Raw genomic sequence first — 9,503 nt, 5'->3', positions numbered from 1 at the left:
ATCTTGGGCCGGAAAGAGTACCTGTCTATTTCGTAAGTCGGCCGCCATCTTAGAGGGAGCTTCCGGTCACGTGGTCATTTCCCATGTCGTCTTAGATGGGAGATTGTAAAGTCCAAATTAGAAATTATATTTAATTGTGTTGGTGTTTCAATTTTAATGAGCTGTGGGTTGTTAATTTGATGCACTTTTGTGTAATTAATCGACTCGAAAAATTAAAAGGTGAATTCTTATTAGTTCATGTATTTTTAGCCTGGGTGGAAATGCAGCCAGTATTATTGGCACCATTCCATGCGTGCATGATTTGTACAGTAATTAAATAAGGCTAGTGTTTACCCGACTGTGGCAAAACTAAAGTGAAGGGTTATGATTTTATAGTCTATGTATGTATGTATGTCGGTAGGTTTGTATTTATGTGTGTTCCACCGTAGTGCCTGAACTACTCAATCGATTTTGATAAATGAGGCATCAATCGATTAGTAATTATAGTCCGGGTGACAAAGGCTACATTTACACGATAAAAATCGACCTCACGGATGTTAAAGAGTTCCCACGGGATTTTTAAAAACCTAAATCCACGCGGACGAAGTCGCGGGCTTCATCTAGTCTATTAATTAATAAAGTAATTGGAACAACAAACTAAAGTCTAAATCATTAAAAGCCGGTCCATTCCGATCCGATCCATTGTTAATGGTCCACGCAGGAACAATTAAAATAGTCGGTTTCCGTTGATTCACTGCTACATCGGTAATGAGGCGGAGCTCTGTTGTAGCGACGCCATTGTGTGGATACGCGTTCAGAATAGTCAGTTAGTTAGTCATCACAACGATAGTCCTTCATAGATATATAGATCATCATCAGCAAGGCAAGTGAATAGGCATCATCCAAGCAAGCGCGTTCTAAGTTCCAACCTAGAGCTCACCATTGCTTTTTATTAGGCACTAGCTGATACCCGCGACTTCGTTCGCGTGGATGTAGGTGTTTTAAAATTCCCGTGGGAACTCTTTGATTTTCCGGGATAAAAAGTAGCCTATGTGCTAATTCAGGGTATAATCTATTGCCATTCTAAATTTCAGCCAAATCCGTCCGGTAGTTTTTGCGTGAAGGAGTAACAAACATACACACACACGTACAAACTTTCTCCTTTATAATATTAGTGTGATTGTCAGCAAGCGAAAGCCTATCTCACAATTTAAACAAGTGTAAATTAAAAATTTATAACACCCCCGACGATCCAAAGTATTTGAGTTTTCCAAAACATCATTTTCAAATAAATAATTATGTATTTAGGCAACGTCCATCTTGACAGCTTGACATTTGTCTATTGACATAATATTAAGAACCTAACGGTTAACTAACCTTCTTTTCTACAAGAAAACTAGAAAAGAGCTGATAACTCTTAAACTGCTGAACCAATTTTTTTAGATTATAGCTAAGAACACTCTCGATCAAGCCACCTTTCAAACAAAAAAAACTAAATTAAAATCGGTTCATTGGTTTAGGCGCTACGATGCCACAGACAGATACACAGATACACAGATACACAGATACACAGATACACAGATACACAGACACACAGATACACAGACACACAGATACACAGATACACACGTCAAACTTATAACACCCCTCTTTTTGGGTCGGGGGTTAAAAAACCGGCCAAGTGCGAGTCAGACTTGCGCACCGAGGGTTCCGTACTCGGGTAATTTTTTCGATATTTTGTACGATAAATCAAAAAGTATTACGCATAAAAATAGAATATACAAGTAAAGCCCTTTTATATTATGATACCCTATTTGGTATTGTTATCTTACTTTGAAAATTGAAACACTTTTTTTTTATGATGCAACCACAAATTCACGGTTTTCGGATTTATTCATGATTTATTCCTTTACTTGTGCTATAAGACTTACCTACCTGCAAAATTTCATTATTCTAGGTCAACGGGAAGAACCCTATAGTTTTCTTGACAGACACGACTGACAGACAACGAAGTGATCCTATAAGGGTTCATTTTTACGCGACTACAGCAAAGCCAATAGGAAGGGTTATGATTTTAGCAGTCTATGTATGTATGTAGGTTTGTATTTATGTGTGTCCCACGCTGGCCAAGTGCGCATTGATACACCTTTGAGAAAATTATGGAGAACTCTCAGGCATGCAGGTTTCCTCACGATGTTTTCCTTCACCGTTAAAGCAAGTGATATTTAATTGCTTAAAACAAACATAGCTCCGAATAGTTAAAGCATGCTTGAGAGTTCTCCATGTGGTTCTCCGTGGCAGAATATGTCCTAAACCCGTCTCATTCTGACATTAGAACTGTGCTCAGTAGTGAGCCAGCGATGATGATGATGTGCTATTTCAACCCCCGACCCAAAAAGAGGTTTGTTATAAGTTTGACGTGTGTATCTGTCTGTGGCATCGTAGCTCCTCAACTAATGAACCGATTCTAAATTTTTTTTTGTTTGAAAGGTGGCTTGATCGAGAGTGTTCTTCGCTATAATCCAAGAAAATCGGTTCAGCCGTTTGAAAGTTATCAGCTCTTTTCTAGTTACTGTAACCTTCACTTGTCGGGTGTGTTATATTTTAATTTTAGGTACATACTCGTATTATGAAGTTTAAATTCTTGACATTACAATTATTGTAGTTTAACTTGATAATGTCTGGGCATGTCCACGCAATCCTATCTAATGGTGTTCTGGTTAATACTACGAGTGAATCCGGGCATTAGCACATGTGCCAGACGCTCTGAGTCTGAGCACTAACTGACTTTGTATTAAAACTACAAACACTACATATAACGACAAAGCTACCCAGCCATTTAGCGTTTCGGTACGATCCAATGCCGAGAGAAATCGATTAAGTCTGAGTTTAATAGACATCAATAAAATTATATGATACTATAACTAAGTCTAAGTATGTATTTTTTTTAACCCCCGACCCAAAAAGAAGGGTGTTATAAGTTTGACGTGTGTATCTGTGTATCTGTGTCTGAGTATCTGTATATCTGTGTATCTGTGTATCTGTCTGTGGCACCGTAGCGCCTAAACTAATGAACCGATTTTAATTTAGTTTTTTTTGTTTGAAAGGTGGCTTAATCAAGAGTGTTCTTAGCTATAATCCAAGAAAATCGGTTCAGCCGTTTGAAAGTTATCAGCTCTTTTCTAGTTACTGTAACCTTCACTTGTCGGGGGTGTTATAAATTTTTAATTTACACTTGTTTTAGAAATTCGCTTCGATTCGCTGTCAATGTTTTAGTCTTACTATTAACTATATTGTTTTTTATTTCTACTTGACATAGGTAACTACTACCTACTTTTAATATTTAGTGACATTTTATAATCGTAGTATTTTGTGTTTTGTGTTATAAGTTTGACGTGTGTGTCTGTGTATCTGTAGCTCCTAAACGAATGAACTGATTTTAATTTAGTTTTTTTTTTGTTTGTAAGGTGGCTTGATCGAGAGTGTTCTTAGCTATAATCCAAGAAAATCGGTTCAGCCGTTTGAAAGTTATCAGCTCTTTTCTAGTTTTTTTATAGAGGTTTTTGTGTCGGGGGTTTTTTAAATTTTGAGTTATTATAGTAATTACTTGTTGTATAAAGTCACCATTACTATCGTGTAAAGTCACTTAAGCAGAATGTTATATATTGTCTATTGTCTGTGTCATTATTGTCTGTGGTCTCTCTCTTGAAATAAAAGCATCATACAACATGGTGTCAGAATTATAAAAATTAAAATTAAAATGAATAGTCAAACTGCTAAAAAGTACCAAGATTTTGTGGAAAATTAGTAAATCAGTCGTAAAAGTTAAATAAATAACTTACAGTTTAAAACAATTTAGACACAAAATGCCGAACACAGAAAAAACTCCTCAAGTCATGTCGGCAAACGACACGTGTTCGACATCAAACATTTTTAATAATGTTCCCAAACTTGTCGTCTCGAAGGCTGATAGCCAGAGCAATGCAGTGGAGTGGAAGAAGTGGTGGCAGAGTTTCCAAATGTTCCTTCTCGCCACGAACCTGGAAGCTGCGTCCGAAAAACGTAAAATAGCCATATTGCTACACACTGTCGGTGAAAAAGGCGTGGAGATTTACAATTCTTTTAACTTGGATTTAGAGAAGATAACATTATCGGAAGTAAAAAACAAATTTGACAATCACTTTGAGCCACAAAAAAGCCTAACGATGACACGTCATTCATTTTTCACGAGGGTCCAAAAAGATGAGGAAACTATTGATTGTTTCATCACTGACTTGCAGAACAAAGCAAATAAATGTGAGTTTGGAGAGCTAAAAGACTCATTAATCAGAGACATCTTTATAGCGAACATGAGTTCCAAATTGATTAATGTGAAGCAAAGATTACTGCAAGAAAACAACCCTACTCTTGAAAGAACACTTACACTAGCAAAAACCGTCATAATGGCGCAAGAAAATGCTCAAAAAATTGAGAGTACACAATGTCCAGACACAGTCATGCACATACAAAGGCTAAGACCAAGGTCAAGGTCGAGAGGTTCTTCAAATAAACAAAGTATGTCACATAGTCAAGTCAAGTCAAGGCAACGCAGTCAGAGTCCATTTAGTCAGCGCAGTGCCAATAACAAAACCTGTGGACGGTGTGGTCAATTTCATCGCTTCAAATGCCCAGCTCAAGGAGTTAAGTGCAATTCGTGTAATCGTCTCAATCATTTTTCAAAATTTTGCCACTTTAACAAAAATAACATTAGAAATTTACAGTCAACGGTCAATTCTACAGAACAGATGTCTAACAGTGATCAATTTTTTATAGGAATGGTGAAAAATTGCAGTGATTCTTCAAATTCTAATAAGTCTTGGTATCTTAGCATGTTTATAAACAATGTAAAAGTCAAATGTATATTAGATTCTGGTGCTGATATAAATATCATGTCATATAATACATTTAAAACATTAAAATTGTCACAGTCAATAATTAAAAAGTCTCAAGCCAATGTAAAAGGTTTCGATGGGTCGTCAATAGAAGTTTTAGGTCAATGTGATTTAATTTGCAATTTTAATGGTTGTCAACAAAGAATATCATTTTATATAGCTAACATTAGTTGTTCTACAGTCTTAGGTCTACCTACATGTGTTGATATAGGTGTCTTAAAAAGAGTCTTTGCGATCAACAATAACAAAATGTCTCAAAGTCAAATATTAACAGAATTTAATGATGTTTTTCAGGGTCTTGGATGTCTACCTCCTGTTTGTCGCTTGAAGCTTCAGGACAATGCAGTACCATGCGTTGATCCTCCCAGAAAAGTTCCATTTGGATTATATAGCAAATTAAAAGAAGAATTGGATCGCATGTCGGAAATGAACGTCATAGAAAAAGTCACACATCCTACTGAATGGGTAAATTCTGTTGTAGTCACTGTCAAAAAGTCAGGTCAGTTAAGAATTTGTCTTGATCCTAGGAATTTAAATAAATACATTATCAGAGAACATTATCCTCTTAAAAGTATAGATGAAATTAGGTCAATATTAAAAGGTGCTTCTTATTTTTCACATCTTGATGCTTTTTCTGGCTTTTGGATGCTGAAACTAGATAGTGCGAGCTCAGATCTTTGCACATTTCAAACACCTTTTGGTCGTTATCGTTATTTAAGATTACCTTATGGTATTAATGCTGCGTCAGAAATTTTTCATCGAGTAATGACAGAAATTTTTGCTGATCTCGAAGGAGTCTTAGTTTTTGTCGATGATATTCTAGTATATGGGGAAACAGAAGAAATTCATAACAAAAGATTATATAAAGTCATGCAGAGAGCAAGAGAAGTCAATTTAAAATTAAATAAAGATAAATGCAAATTTTCAGTCAAAGAAGTATGTTTTTTAGGCTATGTCTTTAGTAAAGAAGGTGCTAAGGTCGATCAGGAAAAAGTCAAGGCTATTGTCAACATGCCTACCCCAACTAATGTCAAAGAACTACAAAGAGTCTTAGGTATGATAAATTATTTAGGTCCTTTCATTCAAAACATGTCGGAAAAAACCCAAGTTTTAAGAAATCTTCTAAAAAAAGACTCAGTCTGGGTCTGGGATGAAAATTGTGAAAAAAGTTTCCAATCTTTAAAAAATGCAATCACAAATGCACCTGTCTTAGCTCATTACAACCCAAATATACCTATAGTCTTGTCAGTCGATTCATCAAAGAAAGCATTAGGAGCAGTGCTCATGCAAAATAAACAGCCTATAGCCTACAGTTCTAAAACTCTAACTACAACTCAAGAAAGATACGCTCAAATAGAAAAAGAATTATTCGCTATTCAATTTGGTTGTGAAAAATTTCACCAATATATCTATGGCAATAAGGTCACTGTACATACAGATCACAAACCCTTAGTCTATTTATTTAAAAAACCTTTGCACGATGTACCAGCACGTCTACAAAGAATGATGCTTGCTTTACAGGCTTATGATTTAAATGTAATTCATGTGCCTGGTAAAGAAATGTACATATCAGATACATTGTCTAGGGCAGCTTTAAAAGAAAACTATATTCCAAATTATGAGTCAGATTTGTCATGTCATGTAAATGCAGTATATTCTAACTTGGCTATAAGTGAAGAATACAAAAATAAAATTTTACAAGCTACTAAATTAGATAGTCAATTGCAAATGTTAAAAAAGTACTGTCAGGATGGATGGCCTACTAATAAAAATCAAGTAGATCCTTTATTGAAGTCATACTGGAATATTCAGGCGGAAATTCATGTCATTAATGATTTATTGTTTAAAAATGATAGATTAATTATTCCAAAGTCAATGCAAAATGAAATGTTAACGAAAGTCCATGAAGGTCATCAAGGCATTAATAAGTGTCTAAGTCTTGCTAGAAATATTATTTTTTGGCCAAACATGAGTGCAGATATAAAAAATTTAGTTGATCAATGTTCTATTTGTGCTAAATTTAAGCCTAATAATCAGTCAGAGCCATTGCAAAGCTATAATATAAGCAAATTTCCATGGCAGCAAGTAGGTATTGATTTAATGCATTTTAATAACAAAACTTATTTAGTTGTCACAGATTATTATTCAAAATTTATTGAATTAGCAATGCTGAACAGTAAATATACAGCTTCTAACATAATAATACAGTTAAAATCTATTTTTGCACGCCACGGGATACCAGTCTCCCTGGTTTCCGATGGTGGTCCACCTTATAATTCAGCAGAGTTTAAATCATTTCTATATAATTGGGATATTGAACATAAACTTACAAGTCCATACCACCCAAAGTCTAACGGTCAAGCTGAAAGTTCTGTCAAAATTATGAAAAATTTATTAAAAAAATGTTTGGAGTCTAATAAAGATCCATACATGGCTTTATTACAGTATAGAAATACACCTAAAGCAAATTTTCCATCTCCAGCTCAGTTATTAATGTCCAGAAATCTAAGAATGAATATACCAGTCACTAATAAAAAGCTTAAACCTAAAGTAGTCACCTTCAGTGATTATAAAAAAAGTTTTGATAAAGACCGAGCACAAAGTGAAAGGTATTACAATAGAAATAAAAAACCATTACCACTTTTACAACCTGGTGATCATGTCACTTTTAAAAAGAATCCTAATTCAGACTGGCTTCCTGCTATTGTTAAAGAAAGGTTAAAGTGTCAGAGGTCATATATAATAGAAGACAGTAAAGGTAATAGGTACAGGAGAAATAGAGTACAGATAAGGTTCACGTCCAATGAAAGTTGTCACAAGTTCGATTCCGAGGTGCAATCCAATGCTTCTGAAACCCATATTAGTCAAAGGGAAGAGGAACCAAGCGAGAGACAGGTGGAAGCAGACCATGATTCATTTACAGATTCATTCATGGATTCAGTTCATAAACCTAAGGAATTTTACAAGTATGTGACTAGATCTGGTAGAGAAATTAAATTACCTATGAAATATGATTTGTAACTTTTTAACTAAATGTAACTTTAAATGTAATTTAAAACTTATACTTTTATATGTAAAACTTAAACTATTATATTATGTACCTATGTAAAAAATTGTCTCTTTGTAATTAACTAATTAGCAATTTACTCAATAATGTCATGTCATGTCATAGTGTTCAACTTCTTAAAATGTCTACTAAAAAATTGTAATAATTTATTTATTTAAAAAGGGAGATGTTGTATAAAGTCACCATTACTATCGTGTAAAGTCACTTAAGCAGAATGTTATATATTGTCTATTGTCTGTGTCATTATTGTCTGTGGTCTCTCTCTTGAAATAAAAGCATCATACAACATTACTGTCGATGACTTATTTAAATTATGCACTTTATTGTCATTATTAATTAATATTGCACGCCATTTTCCAAAAATATTGTAATAGCATTTCATGTGTATTTTTTCCAATAAATGAATTGTGAATTATGAATTAAAAAACTATAAGTAACTAGCTAGGCCCAAGTTATGTCATTTGAAAGAATTGAATTGAATTGAATTGAATGCAAAAAACACTTTTGTAATATTATACCAAATTCTATCTTCCGTTACCAAAACAATTTCAATAACAAAGTTTGTATTGTAATCAAAATCCATTAGTTAATTCATAGTGTAAGAGTTCGTGAAACATTCTTCGAAGTATTTTTTTTACCTTAATTAAGTTAAACTTCTAAACTTGTCAATAAACTTGGAATAAAACTGAATAAAAATCTATTTGTATGAGCATTGAGAACTTTTAAATCGACTTCTATTGCCCTTTGATCTCATAAGAGAAAGAGAGAAATCTAATTATACAAAAGGGAAAGCTGACTGACTGACTGACTGATCTATCAACGCACAGCTCAAACGACTGGGTGGATCGGACTGAAATTTGGCATGCAAATAGCCAATTATGACGTTGACATCCGCTCAGAAAGGATTTTTGAAGATTCATCCCCTAAGGGGGTAAATTATTTGCTTGAAATTTGTGTAGTCTGAGCGGACAAAATCACGAGCATATGCTAGTATTTATATAATCAGGAACAAAGTTAATATTTTATGGAAGAAATACTCTTCTTTTTTGTAACCTGTCATTCGTGTTTTGTGGTGCAATAAAGTATATATACATACATTCTTCTTCTTTGTCGTGTCACTCTTGACAGAGCGGTCGTGGTCATCATGAAGCAACGTCTTTGAGGGCAGATGTTACACGCCTCACGAGCATTCGCCACTTCTCCCTGCTGGCTGACAGCCTGGTACACTCGTGCAAGGGACCGCCCACAGCAGCTTTAATTTGGTCGGTCCATCGCATGGGCGACCTTCCTCGCCCTCTGGTGCCCTCCACCTTGCCCTGCACGACAAGACGCTCTATGGAGTTACTCTCACGCCGGGAGACGTGTCCAAAGAATTTCAATATGCGACTCTGTACTAACGCTGAAAGCCGTTGTTTAATTCCGAGTTCTTGGAGTATAGAGACGTTGGTGCGAAATTCGGTCCATGAGACTCCTAGCATCCACCTCCAGCACCACATCTCCAGAGCATCAATCTTCTTCTTCTCGAC

The sequence above is a fragment of the Maniola jurtina genome, chromosome 25 (assembly GCF_905333055.1).
Source record: "Maniola jurtina chromosome 25, ilManJurt1.1, whole genome shotgun sequence".
Classification (NCBI taxonomy): Eukaryota; Metazoa; Arthropoda; class Insecta; order Lepidoptera; family Nymphalidae; genus Maniola; species Maniola jurtina.
This window is presented reverse-complemented; position numbering follows the sequence as displayed.